Source organism: Oenanthe melanoleuca, chromosome 7, assembly GCF_029582105.1.
Source record: "Oenanthe melanoleuca isolate GR-GAL-2019-014 chromosome 7, OMel1.0, whole genome shotgun sequence".
Classification (NCBI taxonomy): Eukaryota; Metazoa; Chordata; class Aves; order Passeriformes; family Muscicapidae; genus Oenanthe; species Oenanthe melanoleuca.
In genome coordinates, this window is record NC_079341.1 from 20,126,279 (window position 1) to 20,147,306 (window position 21,028).

Genomic DNA, 21,028 nt, shown 5'->3' on the forward strand with positions numbered 1-21,028 from the left:
GCTTTCAGCGCGGCAGCGGGGAGCGCTCTCTGAAAAGCACCTACCGCAAGGAAGGCCTGACTCTGCTGTGCCCTACAGATACGGCTCAAACAGAGACACTCCTCTCAGAACGAAAGCAGGCAGTGAAGGTACTGATGTGCCGGACTCGTGGCAGCGAGGGCTCCGAGCAGCAGAGCTGGCTGTCCCCGTCAGCGGCAGACGCACCAAACGCAGCGTCTAAACAACACCCCACAGAGTTCTTCCATGTGATTGTGATCAATTTTTAAATTAGGCTAGCCTAAAAGTATTCCAATGAACTAAAGCAGACATGAGCCATCTCTCAGACAAGTAATTGCAGGAGTATTTAGAGTTCTAAAATGATCTGGCCGCTCTCCCTTGTCCTTGCACTTCCTAGTCTACAAATTGTTCCCCTCCAAAAGGGACTTAAAGATTCCCTTAGAAGACTTCAACAACTTCTTCTTCTTTATTATCTTTAGTGTTGTCCAGTTAGGGGGAAAGTGAGGAGCCTCTTACCTCTGTAATAGCAGTAATTAGTGACAGGAATACAGACTGTGAAGAAGCAGTTTAGTCAAAACCTTCATTAGACCTCTTTGAATAATACAAATTTGTAAAACTAATTTTTATGGAAAGCCTGCAAAACACTGAAAACTGTGAAATTCCGTGATTATTGCATTTGTAATTACTATTGCTTTGAACCAAAGAAAAAGTGAAAGGCATCAGTACTTGAATATTTTGTCCACTTCCAGCGCTTAATTGTCTAAAGGAAAAATATTTTTAAATTACTAAATGAAACACTAGATTGCTCTTTCCCAAACTTTGTGTGTTCATGTTTCATCTATCCTCTTAAGAAATTATGTTTACCTGGAATACCATTGCTTCCTTTGGTTTCTTCACGCAGCTTCAACAAATTGCAGTTTACCATCCAATCGGTCTTTTGAGATTGATTTCCAAAGGAATGGACTTTAAAAATAAGAATGGCTTGTGTTATGGAAGAGTATAAATCCATCTATAACTAACATACTGATTTATCTGTTTGCAGACATTCTAGGATAGCTCTACGTCATAGATAAAAATGCAAAACAAAGAACCTAAAAAGAAACTAAGAGCAGTGTTCTCATTATTTAAAATAACCATTTTTATAAGTATAAAAAGAAGTCCAACAATAAGCAGCAGAGTTTTCATGAAATGCCATAGAACCTTTTCGTTATGCAAATAGAGTTAATGTAATTAAGAAAATGCACTGTGACTGTCTTCAAGCTAGAACTAAGCTGCAGAGCTCAGAAACAATGGATGAAAAAGGAGAGGTAACTCAAAAAAAGGAACTATTATTATTAGTGACAAGTCAGCCTGTAGTAACACCAGAGATTACTCTGGTGTCAAAGAACTGCTTTTCATGGCTGAACAATTTCAGGATCAAACACCTGGAACGAGATAAACAGCTTCTTTACTTAAAACATACTTCCATGAAGTAGTTTGGTGTCCTTTAACTTTCTTTACTTTTGTGGGCATGGTTAGTAGGAGGAAGAAAGGAGGGAGGGAAAGAGAGAGAGAGAACAGATCCCCCAAGAGTGGTGTGGTTTGGTCAAAACCTCCAGACCCTGAAAATCTTTGCATACTAACATCTGAAACAGGTGGTCCTGGGCTCATTTTGTAAGCATAAGTTGCTGTGTGTCGACCTTATGCTCCTGAGCCTTCTCAGATGTGTAGCCAGGAGGGATCTGTCTGACTGTGTGTGATTTTTTTATATCTTTCAGCTGAATCACAGGTCTTAATGCAAAATGCACAGGGAATTGTGACACTCCCTATAAGACTTTTCCACTAGAAACCAATAAATGGATTACACTGATCTGTGTAGTTTTTTCATCTGTGATTGCTAAAATGTGGATAAAGTCTTCATTTTAATATTTCATAGTAATAATCTTCATTTAATCAGCAATACAAGCATAATTTATTGCAAACTGCATAGACTGTTGTGAGTGGAGATTTTCTGTGCTAGTTACTAAGGGCTGGGAATAAGGCAGGCACGTAAGAAAAGAAAATAGAATTCCCATCAATGGAGTGCAGAGAGCTGGAGATGTAAAGAGAGAAGGGAAGATGCAAACAGCAGCAGTGGGTGAAAGCACGGGTATTGCTTCACATTTAATGATTGACTGCGTTAAGGACCCCAGTCATCTCCTCTGGCCAATCATTAACTGCTTGGAAATGTCCTCCCATTAGCTCTTATTGTTAACAACAAGTTACTAATACATATTTAACAGTATTCATTATTTTTTTAACTGCCTCCTAACAGCCTCAGTGAGTGAGCATGAGCAAATGGAGACTGCATCCCCCGAGCTCTGAGAGCCAGAGCACAGCTCCATTTTCCCCACCATCCCTGCCTGTGTGAGCCCCGAGCCCTGCTCACACACACCAAGCCTGGGCTTTGTCAGAGCAGCCCTCCCCAGTGCCCTTGGCCATCAGATGCAGCAGAGCCTGGTTTTTGAAACATGAGCAGTGCAGATTTAAAGTGGTGTTGAGCACACAAACTCACTTTTTTTTTGTTTGCGACAACAGTAGATAATTATGTTGCAAGTAAATGTCCACCAAGATTTCTGGGGTTTTTGTTTCTTGGGATTGGGGATTTTAAATTTTTTTCTTCCAAACTCTGTTCTTTCAGTTGGTCTGTATCATGTTTTTGTAAACAGTAGGAATTTAGAGAAACAACTAAAATACCGGTGTGGTATTAAAATGCATTATTTTAAACATGTAAGACAGTAATGAGTTTAAATGTTATGAGTACTCAAAATTCTATTAACTAATTTCCAGCTGGGTAAACAGAAATGCACAAAACAAACTTGTAGGGAGTAGCAGGCCATGAGCCAGAAGGCCTGCCCTGTGCGTGTGTGTCACATTGACTGAAAAGATCCCTAGGCAGAATTTGTTATCTGAGGAAGTGAAAGTAGACAATTTATTGCAGTTAGATCCTCAAAAACAGATTCACAATTATCAAATAACAGAATCTGTTAGTTCTGCTGCCTTCAGTAAAATAACAGATCTCCATGGAAATAGGATTACAGGAGAAACCATATTAAATTAGGGTTCATCTGGCTCAATTTCCTGTCTCTGACAATAGCCAGTACTTCAGAGGAGGGTGGCACAAATAGACTATTAAGTGCACCTAATTTTTCAGTTTAAATGTATAGAATCTGACTGTAAAATCATCTTGTCTTTCTCCTGCTCCTTGCTTCTTCCTTTCACTTTCCTCTTGCATATCATTGGCCCATTGTCTCCTGAAGTGTGATGCTTTCTACATTTTGGGCTCTACTGGGAAAATTATTGAGTATTTGAACTATTTCTGAGTCATATGACACTGGTTAAATAGTATCTGGAGTATAAAAAACTTGTCACAGTGCATTTTTTGAGGCTTGAGCTTTTTCTACCCACTTGGAGTGCTGTTGTGGCTACAATACCAAGATGCACACATGTAATATTACTATTTTGGATCTGTAGACTAGTAATTCATAAAATCCCACTAAAAATTCTTCTACATTCAAAGAGTCAATAATCTTACAGTTAAATAATGCTGAACACATTTCCTGACCACAGCATCTAGTGCTACCTGATAACCCATATCTCAAAACTTCCCTCAAAGTCCCTTTTATATCTGGGTCCTGTTGTTTGGTAGTGACTGATGGTTGTAAACAGTGTGAGGTGCCAGTGAGGAGGTCAGAAATGTGCTACAGATATTGTTTGCCTTGCAATGATCTGCTTGCCCCAAATTTGCACCACAAGTTATGCTGGAAACTCCCATTGTTCCCACAGCTCCAGACATACCTCCTCCCCAAGGAACTAAAGGTAATATTTGTGGTTTTTACCATAACTATTTTTCTTCAGTGGAAAACCCAAGTGAAACAGACTGTGGCTGGACATGCAGGTACTTAAGATACACAAAAATGTTCTCACTTTTGGGCACTCTTTGAGACCCTTTTCTTTGGGGTATTTTGGGTTTTATGGGCTGGGTGCAGAGAAGTTTGTTTTTTTTTTTTTTTTTATTGTGGGCTCCTATAGCAAGCATTTGACCCAAAGCATATGGAAGAAGTGCCCCTGTGTTTGCATGGAGACCTCATTGATCAGTAGTTTAACAAAGAACAAAGAGACCATGGTGCACACACTGGGAGCTGTAGTACCACTTGCCCGAGCAGCACACTGGTTAATTGTACGCAGCAGGACATCTTATGTGCTGCCAAAAGATGTTGGAGTAGCTATGAAATAGTGACTTGAAGGGTTAGTAACAAATCAGTATTACCTTCTGGGCTTAGGCTGAGGAGAAAGGGCAGCTCCTTATAGATTTTGTTTTGTTCTCCCTAAATAAAACCTCTAGATCCAACAGGGTAATGTTTTGTCTTACCAATGCATCTGTTTCTTTCTTGGTAAATAATATTTTAATTCCATGTGTAGCTAATGTTTAAAAGATAAGTCATTAAAGAAACAAATTTTAATTCTAGATTTCCACAGACTTATTAGGATTATAATGAATTAAAACATAATGAAAAATAGCCTGATTAAGGTTATTAAGAGGTTATATAATCTTTAAGCCATACCTCTTTTGAAAGAGGCTCATGAAAGGAGGAGTGCCTGTCAGCTGAGTCGTCTGCAATTTGATTAAAAGCATGAAAAAAGGTGCAAATACTTCTCCACCTGGATGGATAAAAAGACAAAGATTTACTGTCACTGAATATGCCAAAAAGTCCTTGTCTTCTGTGCCACTCAGTCTTGAGAATGTACAATTCATTTTTTATATCCAGCTACAAATGAAATAGGGAGAAATTACTATGATTTCTCAAGATGTTTGAATATTAGCAAATGTTTGGAATGAAAGCTATTAACATGTCAGAAATGAGAGGCTTTTAAAATGGAAAACAGGAAGCTGGTTATTGTCTGATAGATATTTCCAGGTTCCTTATATTGTGCTGAAGTAATGGGAAATTAGTGAAAATCCACTAAAACAGCCATTCTGCTGTGCATGTGGAAATCCAGAATTCCTTATCAAGCCTCATAATACCTCATCCATGTATTAGAGCTTGCCAAATAAACTAACAGTTACATCAGTCCTGCAGCTGTTTTCAGGAGGCCACAGCTCCCTGAACCTGAAACTTTGACTGCTGACAAGTTGCTTGAAGCAGAAATGTTATTGAGAAGCCACCTTCCCTGCAGCATCCCTGCTCCTGCTGCCACCTCCAGCCTGGTGCCTCCATCTGCCTGGCTGTACCGTGGGGCAGCAGTGCCAGCAGGCTCTGTCCACCAGGTCCAGGATGCTGCTGAGCTTCTCATCAAACACCCTGTGCTGCAGGGACTCTCTCCTCCCAGTGCTGCAGACAGCCCTGGCTGTGAGTTTGACAGGCGTGCACTTGCCCATGTTTATAACAAAGATGCTATCAGCAGACCCTCCATGGGCTGGGTAAGGTGATTTCCTTGGACAGAGATTTACAAGATTTTGCAGGAAAGCCTTCTCAGCTTTTTCAGCATTTATTTTAGATGATGCCACAATGCAGGCATTGCCAATATTCAGCTTTGGGAAAGGCTCCTGAAAATATTTTTAGCCTCTGACTCTTCTCTTTGCACTTATATTCTTGATAAAGTACTAAAAGAACTAATTATTTACTGGACCTCATACACTGCCAAATCTATCTTTCTCTGTTTACAGTTCCTTATCTAATTTTGTATTTCCTAATGTAGGCCACCAATTGCAGGAGTTGCATCTTGTGAGATACAGACACAATGAATTTCCTCAAGGGACAGAGTACAAAAGTAAGTTGCGTACTTTTTTTACTCCATTTGTGAACTGTTTTCTTCTGTAAATAATCACTGTTGTAGCAGTTCACTCTTTCTCTTTGTGGCTGTGCCTGATGTTTACTGAAGCTGAAATGCAAACACAGCATTCATACCTCTTCCTAAAGTCTTCATGCATTCATCCTAGTATCCTAGCACTTAGTTGGACTAGAATATCAGACCGTGCTTCAAAGTGTTTTTAATGCTGATTTTTCAGTCGATGTCCAAAAGAGCCAACTACCTTTTGCCCACATTAATGTAAGATTTGGAGTCAGGAGACAGAGAAGCTGCCATAGCACAACAGCTGACCAGTGCTTGTGACTTAAATGCAATATCTTATACCTTATGCACTGTAGGTAAATCATTTAGAGTTGTGCTTGGCCAGTTGTGCAACATTTTATCTGAAGGAGAAAAATTACCTTCTGACTCCCACAGAGTATCATTTTCTGCCCTAATGCATGAGAAAACTCTGCTGCTCTTTGCTTAAAAAAATGATTTTTTTCTTCCAATCTTCTACTTTATTCAATTGGAATTAAGTATTTTCTAGAGTGCCCAGCAGTTCAAGGGTGCACTTCTACCTGGTCTTGGATTTCAGTGCACTTTCACTTTCTGTGTAATTGCAGCGCTTTACCTTGTTTATGAAAATGTTGTTTGCTTTTATCCACCAAGGGTGGCATGCAGGAAGGCTTTACATTTATGCCATTTACACCAAAAAGACTTAGAAATGCTAAAGATGAGAGTAGGCTTTATTGTAAGCATGACAGTAGCAAGTTAAAAAACTTTTTCATCTTCATCCCTCAATGGTGGCATGCTGCTCTAGCTATAGGAAAGGCTGTGCAGGGGTAGGGAGCCGTGATGTTCCAGCTGTGCTCCTGTAACTCAGATATTTGCAGCTGAGATAACTAGTCCTCTCAGCTACTCTGTGCTGCAGGAAAAACAGTCCAGATAGCTTCTGTCTAGGCACCATGACTGGCTGCTGTGGATTGATCACATAACATCGTTTTTTTTAGCAGCATTATTCACATGAATTACTAACTTCAGCAGTGAAGCCATGCAGTGGATTGCAGAAGTCTGTTATCTCACGTAATAAATTAGGCTTAGTAAACCAAGCCTTAAAATAACTGTCTCATTTGAAACTCAGTCTTAGGTTTTCAGGTCATATTTTCTTGCAAATTAACCTGAAAAAACTTCTGGCATGAGTAATGTTGAGGATGATGTACATTTCCCTTGCTATGGGCTAGATCTTCCATCCTGCCAACATTCCTGTGAGGGATGTGTATGCAGACCTAAAGCAGAAATGCCCTGCACCCACAGCTCCTGGCCTGGTATCTGTGTGCTCTGCACTTGGTGCTGGAGAGGAGCACGTGCTCCCATGGAGCATCCCAGGGCTTTTGTGTCTTCATCTCCCCTTGGCTGGGTGAAGGGTGTAGACACTTCCCTCATCCTCAACATCTTTGAAGTGATGCAAATCTGGAGTGTAACTAAGCTGTGTTTTCTTTCTTCCAGCTGATGGGTTTGCTGTGGGTGCATCAGTCCAGAGAGATCTGTAGGGGAGAATGAAGGCAGGGACTTGTGCACATCTCCAAGTGGCCTCGGGGTCCACAGAGCCAGAACAGCACATTCATGGTAGCTCCTGGATTTCAGAGTTCTGCTTTACAAGAGAAACAAACACAAAGTATTATACATAGCATTAGACACAGAGTGACATTAAAAAGCTCTCCACCTGCAGTCAACATAGTGTGTTATGCTCCTTGTTAAGGGCAGTTAAAAGCCTGGGGGTCTCAACTTTTGCTTCCTCACAGAGGAAAGCACTCAGAAGAAAAATGGAAAGATATTTTGTTTACTATGAGGCCAAACCTCCTTAATTCTAGTATCAAAGGACCAGATACCTGCTGGTGTGAAAGAGTTGCTCATTTTGTTGCACTGCTTGTTCAGAGTATATTTGCTCAGGCTAATCTCTTCGGGTTTTGGTTTGCATTTTATGAAGACCTGAATCAAGACCACTAACTTACTGTACTCAGGCCAGCAAGGACAACTGCCTTCATAACTGTATTGGTTGATAAAACATGAGACTTGGAGCAGTATTTGAAAAAAACCTGTTTGAGATGATCTTCCATTAAACACAGGCATTATTGATAAAATTGCAAATGCAGAATCTGATTTCTTTGGCTTTAGGAATGTTTCTAGAAAAGCCAACTCAGTATGTCTCCTTCTAACCTAAAATTGGACCAGAATGATAATATTGTGATTTTCCTGTTATATAATAGTGACAAAACAAACGGTGTGACAGAAAGTGACATAGACACATAAAGAAAGCCTTTTTTCCTAATCTGCCATAAAGTGTTATGTCAACAACAAAAAAAGTATTTTAACTAAATTTCTGGAAAAAAATCTCCTAGGAAAATAATGCCAGGATAAAGCCATGACAGAGAGAAACAAGAAGGGACTAGAAACTGTTTAAGTGAAGAATAATGAAATGAAAAAGCAATGTGAACCTATAGAGGGTTAATGTATGCATGTATATGCATGTGGGTGGATTTTCAGACTTCATAGCAGAAATTGGTTTATTTTTCCTGTATTTTAATTAAGGAAAATGCATGTGATACTTGTAAGCACAAAAAGCCCCCCAAAAAACAACCAAAACAAAACAAAAAACAAACACAAAAAACCCAACCAACCAACCACCAACCAAACAAACAAAAACGACAGCGAAGAAAGCTCAAATATTTCAGAAAATTCAAGATCAAAAAAAAGAGCAAGGAAAATGGCAAAATTTAACAAATTTAGCTGAGTGGTCAGGATAATGGTTCAGTGTTGACAAATGTAACATAAGAAGGAATAATTTAAGCCATCCAAATACATCATTATTGTCACTCAGGAGGAGACCTGTGCCTTCTACTGGATGGTTCAATGAAAGTCTCTGCTCTGTATAGAGTAAGGGTCAAAGAAGCAGGCAAACTGTTAGGATACAAAAGGATTGGGAGAGAAATAATGCCCAAAATCTTATAATGTCATTAAATAAATCAGTGGTATGCCCTGACCTGGAGTACTACATTCAGTTGTGGTTATCCTGCCTTGAAGAGAATGTATCATAAATAGATGAAGTATAGAGATGAGCAGTGTAATTGATTGGAAGCATGAAAAGCCCTTCATTTCAAGACATATTAAAAAGCTTAATTTTTTTTTTTTTTTTAATGAGAGTGAAGAGGAACTATATGGACCACTAATAATAATGGGTACACAGTGTATAGAAGAGATTATTTATTTAATAAGACAACAAGTTAAGAAGAAGTGCAATGAAGTTAGAAATTATTTTAATACATAATTTTTCTCTGGAACTTGGTGGTGAAGACTTCAGCTGAATGCAGACTTCAGTTAGATATGTATTTAAATAAATCTATCACCTATGTTGCAGTCCACAAGGTTTAAGTTTTTCTGAGTTACAGACTACCCTAAGAGTGAACATTAGCCAAATTATAAAGAGAGTTAAGAAGAAGCCTTTCCTATGGGCAGGTTATTTCATAAATGCTTACCTGGTGGGTTTCTGACCTGAAGCACATCAGGTGCAGGCCACTGTCACAGAGCATGTCTGAGGAGATAGACACTGCTCTGATCCAGTGTGTCAATTCCTGTGTTGAATCAATGATACACAGATGAAAGGTTCGATATCCTATTATCAGTCTCTTGAACCATCAAGTTCTCCTCCTCTTCCCCATTCAGCTATTGATTAAATTAAATGCAGCAAGGTAAATGGGGACAGGAAAGAAATTCCTTATCTTAGCAGAGCTCTTTGTCTATGTGCTTTAGTCTGCATTATAAGGAGATGGTAACCCCAAACTACTGAGCAATCTGTATTTTTCACAGCAGGCTTTCCACACAAGGATCCCACTATTTGGTTATGATTTTTAAGGCCATTTAAATTTTTATTATTTTTAGATATATAAGTATGCATTTTCTGCTCATTACATGCTGCAGTTCTGGAGCTAAAAAGAGGTACAAAGAAGCTGTGAAGGACAAACCCCCACCATTCATCTGTATACATGTGCCATGCTGGCTGCTGTATGTTTTGGAAAGATCCTCTGTAGAGTCCCCATTCTAAAGAAATAATGAGCTTAAAGCAGTGGAACCTCTGAAAACAGTTGGCAGTTAGATAATGATGGATATGCTACAGAATCCAGAGATCTTGGTGCTGGAGGATGAATGATGCATATAATGAAAAGGAGGCTGAAGCTGATCACCTTCCCTGTTAGAATAAACACCTAAAATGCAATTCACTGTGATGATGGTGGTGGTGCATTGCATAATAAATTATGTGTCTGGATCATAAAGGCTATGTTTTATGATAGAAAAGTTTAATAGGAAATGCATGTAAATGAGTGTAACTTTCCAAATGATGCTTTTTGACTCGAGTGTAAGAGGAGAAAATAATTTCTTCTCCAGCACATTTGCAAGTTGAGCTGAAAAATGCCGGTGAATTCCACTTTCCAATTTCACTCACATTTTCATACATAGAAGGATAATAGATTAGTTAAGAGTTGTGTTTTATTGCTGTAAAACTGCTCAACATTGTGCAAAATTTTTGAAAGTGCTGAGTGAAAGTTAGTGGTGAGGAAAATGCGGTGGAAATTGCTGATTAATAGAGGAACAGGACCCAACCAAATCCTGTTCCACATTTTCCAGAGCTTTGCATGGGTTTAAAATTAATCTGGGGGGCTGTAAATGAAGGTTGTCCTAGAAGAGAAGATTCAATAAGCAGAGAGCTCCAGTGGGGGGAAAAAAACTCCAGCCAGATAAATAAAGAAAATGCTGGACAGTAAGACACTGGTGAGGGACAGGAAAGCTCCTGTGCTCCCCACAGTCTGCAGAGGTGTCCTATGAGAGCTGCATCCAGGAATTAACAGGACTTGGATCATCCTGGTTGGGTCTCTTCCAGCTCATGGTATTTGAGTAAAATATACTTTATCTTATATATTTTATATACTTTAAATATACTTATACTTTTGAATGAAGTATACTTTATTTTATATATTTATCTAATAAAAATGTGTGTGTATATATATGTATATGCACAAAAAACCTATTAGTGAGGAACTTTAAAAAAAAAATTAAAATTCCAACAAAAAATCGTGATTTACTATAGAAAAGTAAAATTCAATAAAATTTTCTAAAATAAATTCTAAGTAAAATTTACACATCATAGACAGCCAAAATACTGATTAAAAGCACCAAGTTGACATTTTTGAAATATAGCCGCCTAAATCATTGTTTTGTTTTGACATTTTGATGCAAAAAGTAGATATTTTTGTGTGACATTTCCAAAGCAAGTTAAGATTTTTTTGGTAACTGTCCTGCAGAAATGTTTTATGATTCAACAAGCAAATGTCAAACTTTTAGAATTCCCATGTAACATGAATTCCATTGGCTGATCAGCTTTTTCATGCCCTTTGAAGAAGAGTTGAGCCTATCAACATAACAGAAGTCTGTATTTCCACACAAGTAGTTTCAGTTCAAATTTGAGTTCTAGCAGTCTCACATAATTATCCTTTTTGGCAAATTCTGTTGAGAAATAGTGGGTGTAATATTTTGTCACTTTGAGATTTTTTGAGGTAACAGCAAATTGGAGGGGAAAAGCGTAAAAATCATATTTCAAGAGGATTTTAGGAAATTATTTTGTTAGCTGAAACTGGAAGTAATTGTCTTTATTTAGTCAAACACTATGCTATCCTCACCAGGACACAAGGTAAATAAATCATCACAAAAGGATTTTTTCTTTGTGTTAACAAAGCATCATTCATTTCTGGCTCGTGGGTAGGTGTCCCAGATGTGGAAGATGAATAAGGCTCCCTTGGCCAGTCTTGTTACTAAGTGCCAACACAAGCACTGGTTTTCTAGGACTGCACATAGGTCATATTAAACAGCTATAAACAGCAGAAAAGCACCACAGTTTTGCAGAAAGGAGGGGTTGCCCATTTGTAAATCTTCCTAGGTAGAGTTGGGTAATAAAGCAATTTATTCCTTTAAGGATGTGACCAGAGCAGAGCATGCTGCTGAATACTGGGATCTCCCAGGGTTGGGTCAGGAGTTAGGATTTGGTTCTAGTAATAACAAGCACCTATGCAAAACTGGACCCTGAATCCTCAGCCATTAGCAATTGCTGACCTGAGAAGGAATTTGTCTAAACTGAATCACTCTGACACAGATTTCAGAGTTTCATTAATTTCTTCTGTACAGTCACCTAAATTTACATAAATAAATGGAAAAATAATAATTTAAAAATCCTAGTATGAATGCTTGTTTGACAGAGAGAAACAAAAATAAATAATTTTCACAGTTTTATTTTCTGATATTCTTGCCAGTTTGAATTCTCTCTTTTTTTTTTTTTTTAAGTCTAGACACACAATATACTTATTTTAAAAAAAAGGTAAGAACCAACATGAGATAACAACAATTCCCCTAGTAACATAAAAAGTAGTACAGCTGTGCTCTGCTGAAATGGTTAATAGGAAAAAAGAAAAAAAGGAAATTAGACCCTTTATTCTAGAGAGCATGCATTTATGCAAAGAGGATGTTTAGCTGGGGGTGAAGAGATGAGGACTTGGCCAGTTATGAACTTGTAGAATAATCATGGGAAAAATGATGAAGTGTTCATAGCGGTATAGTAATAACATACATAAAGCAAATGTGTTATGATTAGATGAAATTGCAAAGAGAAATGAGTAAATGTTGAGAACAATATCGTGTTCAATGTGTAAACAACACATCTCTCTCCTTAGCTGGGGTTGTTATAAGCAAGCAAGAGTTAAAAATACAAGAGCAATTTTTAGAGGCAACCTCATGACTGGCAATCAGTGCTAATAAGATTCTTTTCCTCTTGCAAGATTCACAGAAAGCCCTCAATCCATGCCGAGCACATTCAAAGGCGAGGGACTAAGCGCTCCCCTTACAGGTTCATTATCATTCGCAGGTTATCCCAAGCCAAGTGAATCAGGAAAGCAAATGAATTAGTGAGAATTAAGGAGCCTCTGTGGTCTGAACCCTCTCCAAATCTCAGCTAAGATGAAAGGTAGACGCTGATGTCTCGTGTCCCAGGGTTTTCAGAATTGGAGCCCCAGCGCCGAGCGCTTCCTCCAGAGCCCTGCAGGAATGTGCAGGCAGTTAATGTTGCCTAACGTCTCCTGACCGTGGGTTCAGCCATGTGGGAAAAGTTTTACGAGGCTGCAAAAACCAAACCCCCTTTCACTCACAATTAATTACAGGAGAGTTGTTATAGCACCTCGCTGTCAATGAGTCCGGGGACAGCACACATTCCTCTCATCTCGCTCAGTAATAATCAAAGATACTCAGGTAATGTCTTAGTGCGTAGTAATATCAAATGGGGTAGCTAAAAGGCAGCTCTAAAGCACACTGAACCACTAACAGTACTGTTTCATGGAAGCAATACCTTAAATGAAAGGATTTGTACATGACATGAATTCATGAAGTGGGATCTCCAGTGTTTACCTTCCCTATTTCCATCTGTCTGAAACGATGCAGCACCTGACAATCTTTTAATCATATACTTGTTTATAGTTGTTATGATACAGTGATTTTCTGGGGGAAGCTATGGCCTTAAAGTACAATGGGTTGGAAAAATTTGAAAGGAAAGCAGTTTGTTTTCATTAAATACTTGTTACTGCTAATTATATTTGATCATTATAAATAATACGGTTTAATTAAAGAAGCATGTCACCTAGAAAAAATATTTGTTTTCCAAAGCATAACAGTATATCCTTGCTCTTGCAAGTAGGGGGTGGAAATACAAAGTGAAAAATGTGCAGATGTATTTGTTTGTGTGTCTGTGTGTGTTTGCATGTGGGTATAAACAAAACAGTATGGGTTTGGGGAGACTAGATGTTTGGTTGAAAAAATTAATTTATTCAAAATAATTTTTCCATTGCTGATAATGAAATTATATTTAAAGGGCTATATTGCATCATAGCAGATGATATCTTTATGTGTGTTTCAAATTATTTAACGTAAGTAATTATCTACAATAAAATGACATTTGTCAAATGACATTAACCAGTGTTTTCACAGTCTAGGTTTGTATCAATGTTCTCATCAGATATATTTCTCTGCCATGATTTTTAATGCCAGCTGTTTCATGAATGTGAAGAGTTCAGTATGAAATTACATGTTTGTCATAATAAATGTATAGGTTTAATTTTATTTTTTTTGCAAATGATATTTTTTCAAGGTTAGTTTCAAGGAAATTAATAGAAAATTAAGGCTAATAACTCTGCATGTAACTGAAATCTTGAATTCATGTACCAATGTACATAATTGTTCCTTTAAACAATCATGTTGGAAAATTTTCTGGTTTTTACTTCCCCTCTTCATATAATTCCTGACTCATGACCTCCTATCTACCAGTCAGGCTTGATGTGCATGACTGTATCTCATTTATAATAATCATGATCTTTACAGAGGGATCGATTAAAATATTATGGTTCTTTTAAAATCAGAATGCATATCAAACGCAGCCTCACTTACAAAATAGAGAAAAAGCTCAGACTTCTGCAGTCTCCTCAGTGTGAATAAGACGTTGTAAAAATCTCTTAATATTCAAAGACAGTTAATCATTAAAGAGGCAAATATGTTAATATGGTTTTATCACAATTGAAAATGCTGTTAGTGGTTCTATGGATTGCATTGTTCCATAGACATTGCATTTAACACAGTTATCAAAACGAGTCCCTGTCTTGAAATTTTTGGGTTTCCTCAAAAATCACCCCTCTAAAATAATTTGTAGTATAAAAAAAAGCTAATATAATTTAAGTAATTGCATTCTTGTTTGTATAAAAAGTATTCTTGAAACTACAGAATATTTTAATCCCTTCCCTTTTTGCTGAATAGAAAAAATACCCAACATTGTTTAAACTGAGGTTGAAAATATTTAGAGGCTTCAACAGGGGACAATTTCTTTTCCTTGTAGTTATAATTAAACATTTTTTTTTGAGAGGTGGTATGGCTTCCTTGTAATTATAATTAAATCTTTTTTTGGGAGGTAAGGGGGCTTGGGGGGGGAGGAGGAGGACAGTGTTAGTAATCCCAGCCACTATATTGCTTGCAAAGAAAATGCTCTAAGACTTAAAGATAAAGGTGAAATGCAGGATAGTGTTAAAATTCAACAAATTTCATTCTTACTTATTTAACACTGCAATGCTGTTCATTTCCTAGTATATTTGTTTTTATTTTCACCAAGCTTTGTGCATTTGTACATAGAATTTGTACATTTATCAGTTTTTTAAATTAGATGAAAGAAATATTTCAATTGATATAATTCTACCCACTCTCTTCCTAACCGCTGTATGAGAGGATTTTATTAATTGCATTTTTTAATACTGCTCTTGTTTTTAATCAGTTTCCTTTAGGTTAGTTTATGTATCACTTTTAATAAATTCTATTTATGTTATCCAAAGAATTAAAGATAGCAGTTGCAGGTAAAATCCTTTAGAAAAAGGCTTGAGCATAGGACAGAAGGAAAAAAAAAAACCAAAACAAAAAACAATTAGAACAATCTCCCAGCCAGTATCAGCCTAGGAAGAAGCGAAGCTCACACAATGCCCTTAAGAGTGTGTGTGTGTGTGTGTGTGTGGGAAGGGCTCCACAACACCAATATTATTTAAAATGTGAGGATCTGCGGCAGCGGCAGCAGCTCCAGCCAGCCAGGCAGCGGGCCCTGCCCTTGCGCTGGCCAGAATGACCACTGAAATCCCAGAGGCACCCTTGAATTTCTGCATTCTCATTTCATCAGCTGCAAAATATCTGTCACTCACGTCCCACACTGGGCAAAGTGACACCTGCCAGTCTCAAGAACAAGGACAAATTAATGTTCCTCCACCAACTGTGTCTCAGAAACGAGTGGCGAGCGGCAGCGCGAGCAATCAACAGCTCGAGTACATTGTTAAAGTTTGCAATGCATTGCTGGGGTTCCTTTCAGACAAGGTAATTTGCAGCAGCTGTTGTTGGTTTGTGCTGTTATTGAACATGTGTTCTGCTGATATCCCTCCTAATGAATCTTTTAAAAATATTTGCAAAATACGTGTAAAATTGCATTGCTGAGGTTTCGTGAAGCTGCAAAACAAGGTGGCTCATTTTAAACAATGCTTGGGAGAGAGAGAGCAGCAGCTGCCAGACAAACATGTAAGCCAGGCACTCACCTTATCCACTCCATCTTCCTAGAAATCACTCAGAAATATTTTGGATAGTAGATATAAAATCTTAAAAAAACTCAAAACAACAAAAAACATTTCTGATGTCTGTCATCATGTCACATCATGTTATGCTATATTGTATCTGCTTGTGATGAGATGCAGCATGACAGGATGTAATGCAATGTAACATATAAAAAAATGTAAATAATCCACTTTTGGGGATTAGATATCTGCTGTCAATTCCTATAGCAGGAACCTGAACTGAATTTATTGAGGCGGATGGGAGCTCAGCGAACACCAAACTGTGCAGTGGTGTTTGCAAACCAGCACACATCACAGTTCACTGCCTCTCCCAATTACTTTTGGATAGTTTGTCTCTTATAGGACTGTATTACAATGTTAAAGAGAAGTTCTTGTGGTGAACAGAGTCTTATGACTCAATAATTTTGTTAATTATCGCTGCCTACAGCAATCACTCCAATGATGACTTGCCACGAGTAGCTGTACATTTTAAAAAATACTTGTTGGAAATAGCTGTAGTGTTTTTCACAGTAAAGCATACAGTGTGAACAGAAAAACATGCAGTACTTAGGACATAACTGGGGGGAAAAAATAGTGCTTTGGGCCAAATAAGAGACTGCTCAGGACAGCGTAACCTCCTGAGGTCTCCCTGAGACCTTCCTTTCTTTGCCAGCACAGCTGTATCTCTCTGTAAGGTACTGATCAAAAGCACCTAATTTTAGGATTGGACAGGCTCTGCAGCCTTGTATCACAGTGGCAGCTCACCAGAGCTTTCTGCCAGTTCTGGAGGAGCAGTCTTGGGCACAGAGCAGGGCTCTGATCAGACTGTGCCATGAAGAGTGGGCATTTGAAATGTTGGTGAATGTAGCCTGGATGCTCTGGGGTATTCTGTAACAGTGGGGAGGTGGCTTTTGAAGTGTTGCATAGGTTACTGACGATTTGGGGAAATTTAAAGGTCTAGATCTGCCTTCACAGAGCCATGGGTAGGGAAAAGGGCTCATCACCAGCAGTGGGAGGAATGCAGAGGGGAGCACCCAGTTCCCTGACCTTGGCCCAGCATAGCCAGGGTTTCTCTTTGCCTCTGCCCCTGCCTTCCTACTGACTCACTGTGGCAGCTGATTCCAGCCCAGAATTCACTTATTTGTGTGTCCAGTGTCTGGGAAAAAAAATCCAAGCCATTGTATCTCACCAGTAATTAAGTGCTAATGGATGTTTAAGAACGTGTTTTTAATTTTCTTTCAACAGGAGACAAAATGCCATGTTGTCTGAAGCTTTGCACCAGATGCACTCTGCAAAAATATCTTCTTACAGCTACAAGGGCTTCACACCCACTATGTCTGACTGTGTTGGGAGCTCGAGCACAGGTGAGTGGACAGCATTTTAAGTATACTATATTTATTCAATGTTCTCTAAGCAGGGTTAGATAATATGATATTTACAAAACCTCATTCTCTGTACCCTTGAAGGTTGCCCACCTTGGCAGCATCGATGCCATTGAACTGGTATTAGCAGCAGTGAGGGGTGGCTGTAAATTTTGCCTCATGTGGACAAGGCTTACAAGGTAAGCAGGCAGACCCCCAGCTGCAACTGCGTGCCTGGGAATGGAACCTTTTATTTGCTGTCATAGTGATGACTTTTAATTGTCCCAATAAACAAGCTTTTAAAAAGCTTCTAAAATGTTCTCTAATAACACACTTTGGTCTTTAGCCATAGAAATGCAGAAATAATTAGAAGTGCCATTGTGTACAGTGCCTTCTGGACTGGGCTGAAGGTGAAGGAGAAAGTATCATGCTATCCTTGTCAGCTGCAAGGGTAATTACTGCTGGCTGAAATTACTCAACATTTGTTTATAAGCTCCCCAGAGCATGCTGTAAATAGATTGTCTGTTATAGTCCAATCACATTAAAACGCTGCTCCTTGCAAACTGCTACCTCCTGTTTTCTGTAAGCTAGACAGAGAAAGCCTGCTGCTCACTTATTGAGCACCAAGCACTGAAGAGCTATGTTTAATGTGATTGTTTTCATTAGCTCTCCTCCGTCTGATATTACATTTATAGTTTGCTGGGTTTGAAGGCTGGCGTGTTGCATTGCTTTCATTTACTGTAGTAAGAGTGAATGGCTTTATTTCTGGAAGCTGTATGCAACAGTTGATGGGAATTTTGGAATAGCAAAAGCCTGGGAATATCTACAGACCACTTGCTCTCCTCTTGGGCAATGGTGTTTTTCTCTTTGCCTTCTAAACATTTCTGCACTGGTTCCAGCAGTGCTCGCTTTGCCTAAATTGTCCTTTAAAGGATGAGGAGTATTTTCATAAAAGGTTAGAAAGAATGTATTTTCCTTAGCACTGAATTTCACACTATAGCATTGTCCTGTCCATTATGACCTGAGTTGTATGAAATAGTGATGCAGCCACAGCCTGTCTGTTTGATTTGCTCTCAGCATGATTTACCACATCATATCACAGCAGCTCAGGTATTTCCAATAAATATGGGGACAAATTCATCTCTGACATATGCAGAGAGGATTCCAGTGCTATCAATAGAGTTGCATTTGCTCCCACCAAGGTGAAACTGGCCACTAAACTGATGGTTTAGGGGAAGCAAATAGAATTTTGCAAAAAAACCCTAAATCCCTCCCCCCCCAAAAAAAAAATTAACTGAACACACAAAACCAAAATCCAAATACCTTCTATGTCCATATTAAAAAAAAAATAAATAAGGAGTACATATCCTATACTGAGTATCAGAGGCAGAAATTTGTAATCCCTATTTCATGAGTAATTCATGAGAACACACACAAAGGGTATTTCAACAGCACTCAATTTATTTACCACTGATTATTCCCCAAAATCAGTACTGATTATATACAGAGCAAAGTGTGGACTCGTCATGTCACATTTATTTGAAAAGGTTAGTAACAACATGCTGCCTTGCATACCTCCATAGCTGGAAAAAAAGTCTAGACATTACTGAATTTAACCTGATTTTCTTAAAACACAGGCACTGCACTGGTGTAAATCCTCATGGAAGACATTGCAGCTATGACAACTTACACCAGCACCTGAGCTTCCCTGGAACTAACACAACAGAGCAGCAATGTTAGTGACCAGTAGAGAATTATTAAAGGAACACAGATAATTGGAAGAAAATAAATGACCTGGGTAGAAGAGCTACTATAAAATGAAGTGCAGGTAAATCACTATACTGGACACCTTCCAGTCTCATGTCCTAGGTGCCTTTCTCCCTAATTTTAACATCTGCTTAAAGCTTCTGTTCTCTGTAAACCAGTCAGAAAAGGAAAAGAATTGAAGTTTGGATATTCACATTTGTTTCTAACTGGAATCATTGCCTGTGGAAAACTGTCCTTCTGGGAAAGATGCTGGAGTGCTAGAAATGATGATTCAATTGCCCATTAAGATAATTCCAGGAAGTACTACTTTCTTGAGGCTGTATTTCCAGGAATGGCAATCACGGCATCACTGCTCTGACAGTGTGTTAGGTATCTCCAGAAGTGGACACAGCAGGTGAATATTTCAAGTTACTACAAGTAATTCACTGCAGGTTAGATCTCATGGTTATCTTTATTTGCAAAGGCTGGCTAGTGCAGCATATTGCAATCCTTTCATGATGAACTATACCAATTGTTTTGCAATAAGCGGAAGCTTCTTTGCAGTCCAGGTAACATTTTTTATGTTCCTATTCCTGCTTTTTCGTGCTATTAGAGAAGCAGTGAATCTTTAAAGAGAAACTTCCTACAGCTAAAAAAGACATTAAGGGGGAAAAAGCTGGGAGCCATAGTGACAGGTACAACTAAGGCTGTATCCTTCGGTTCCCTGGAAACCAGTCAAACACTATCTCATCTTGCAATGGTTGTGTCTGATCCTCTGCTTCAGACATCTTCCTAATAATGGCAACTACAGAGGTGACTCTCTGCAAATAAGGGCTTACAGCAACTGGACATCCATCATATATCTCCAGAGCAACATTAGACCACCCTAATGGGTACTCCCGTCTTCATTATGATATTAATTCTCTAAATTTCCAAAGTGATTTCATTTGTAAAATGACAAAGGCTGGCTGCTCAGGAGACAAAGTGTTTTCATCCCCCTCCTGCATGCTTACAAAGGCTTGCTCTCTTTAGTCTTTGGGGGAAAAGAAATTTGATAGCATTAGATCTCTTGTGATACACAAGGCTGCCTAACAGCTACACCACCTGCCAGCACCGCATGCCTGCCCATCCAGCCTGAAGATTCTAAAGCAATGGTTGATGAGTAGAACATAGAAATTGGGGGAGGGGGGGCAGCGGGGGGCTGGTAGGAGCTATGCAGGGAGAAAATAGAAGCTGTATAAAATACTCAGTGTGAAAGTGAGGCAGGATTGAGGGTAAGGGTGAGGTCAGAGCCAAGGCTGGAAACTGAATCAATCTGACCAAGGTTGGTTTGGTTAGATTAGGTAAAAGCATGATTTTCTCCCTGGTGTATCAGAGCCTTTGCTGTGGCTACAAACTCGCTGACAGCCAACCAAAGCAAGCTTTTCACAAAGAGACAATTCTTTGCATAGCTCCTGATCTTCCAACTCTTGAGGATTAAATAAAATAGAGATGGAATTAAAAAGAAAATCAGTAAACCTTTGACATCACTAAATATTTTGCCCCAGATAGTGACTAACTAAAGTGCCTGACTGAATAATAGTGAGAAATTAGGAAGTTCTTTTAAGGGCAGTAATGGTTGTAACCTGGCTGGCAAATGAATCTGGAAGCAAAGCAAAACAGTATTTGAATGCACTGAAAAGTGTGCAAGACACCAACCTCACTTGGCTTTATTCTGCTAGACAATCTTTTAATTTGTCAGTTTCTAGATTTCCTTTTGAAGGAATTTAGAGAATTCCCTCCTGTTGCTGTCTGCTGTCGAGCTTGCAGAGACAGCAGTGCGTGAGGAGACTCGCACCAAGGAGTCCAGTTCCTCTTCCCAGCAAAGACTGATTTTAGTGCTCCACCTACAACTGC

The 21,028-nt window shown here is 38.8% G+C and overlaps 1 long non-coding RNA gene across 1 annotated transcript in view; it reads left to right on the plus strand.

Moving 5' to 3' along the window:
* LOC130255780 (uncharacterized) overlaps nucleotides 1-21,028 on the plus strand; it is an 86,156-nt gene that overhangs the window by 38,179 nt on the left and 26,949 nt on the right. The window contains exons 7-11 of the long non-coding RNA XR_008840986.1: nucleotides 5,716-5,787; nucleotides 7,315-7,434; nucleotides 17,271-17,389; nucleotides 17,492-17,586; nucleotides 19,024-19,214. This is a non-coding gene — a long non-coding RNA (uncharacterized LOC130255780). The remainder of the gene's footprint in view (nucleotides 1-5,715; nucleotides 5,788-7,314; nucleotides 7,435-17,270; nucleotides 17,390-17,491; nucleotides 17,587-19,023; nucleotides 19,215-21,028) is intronic.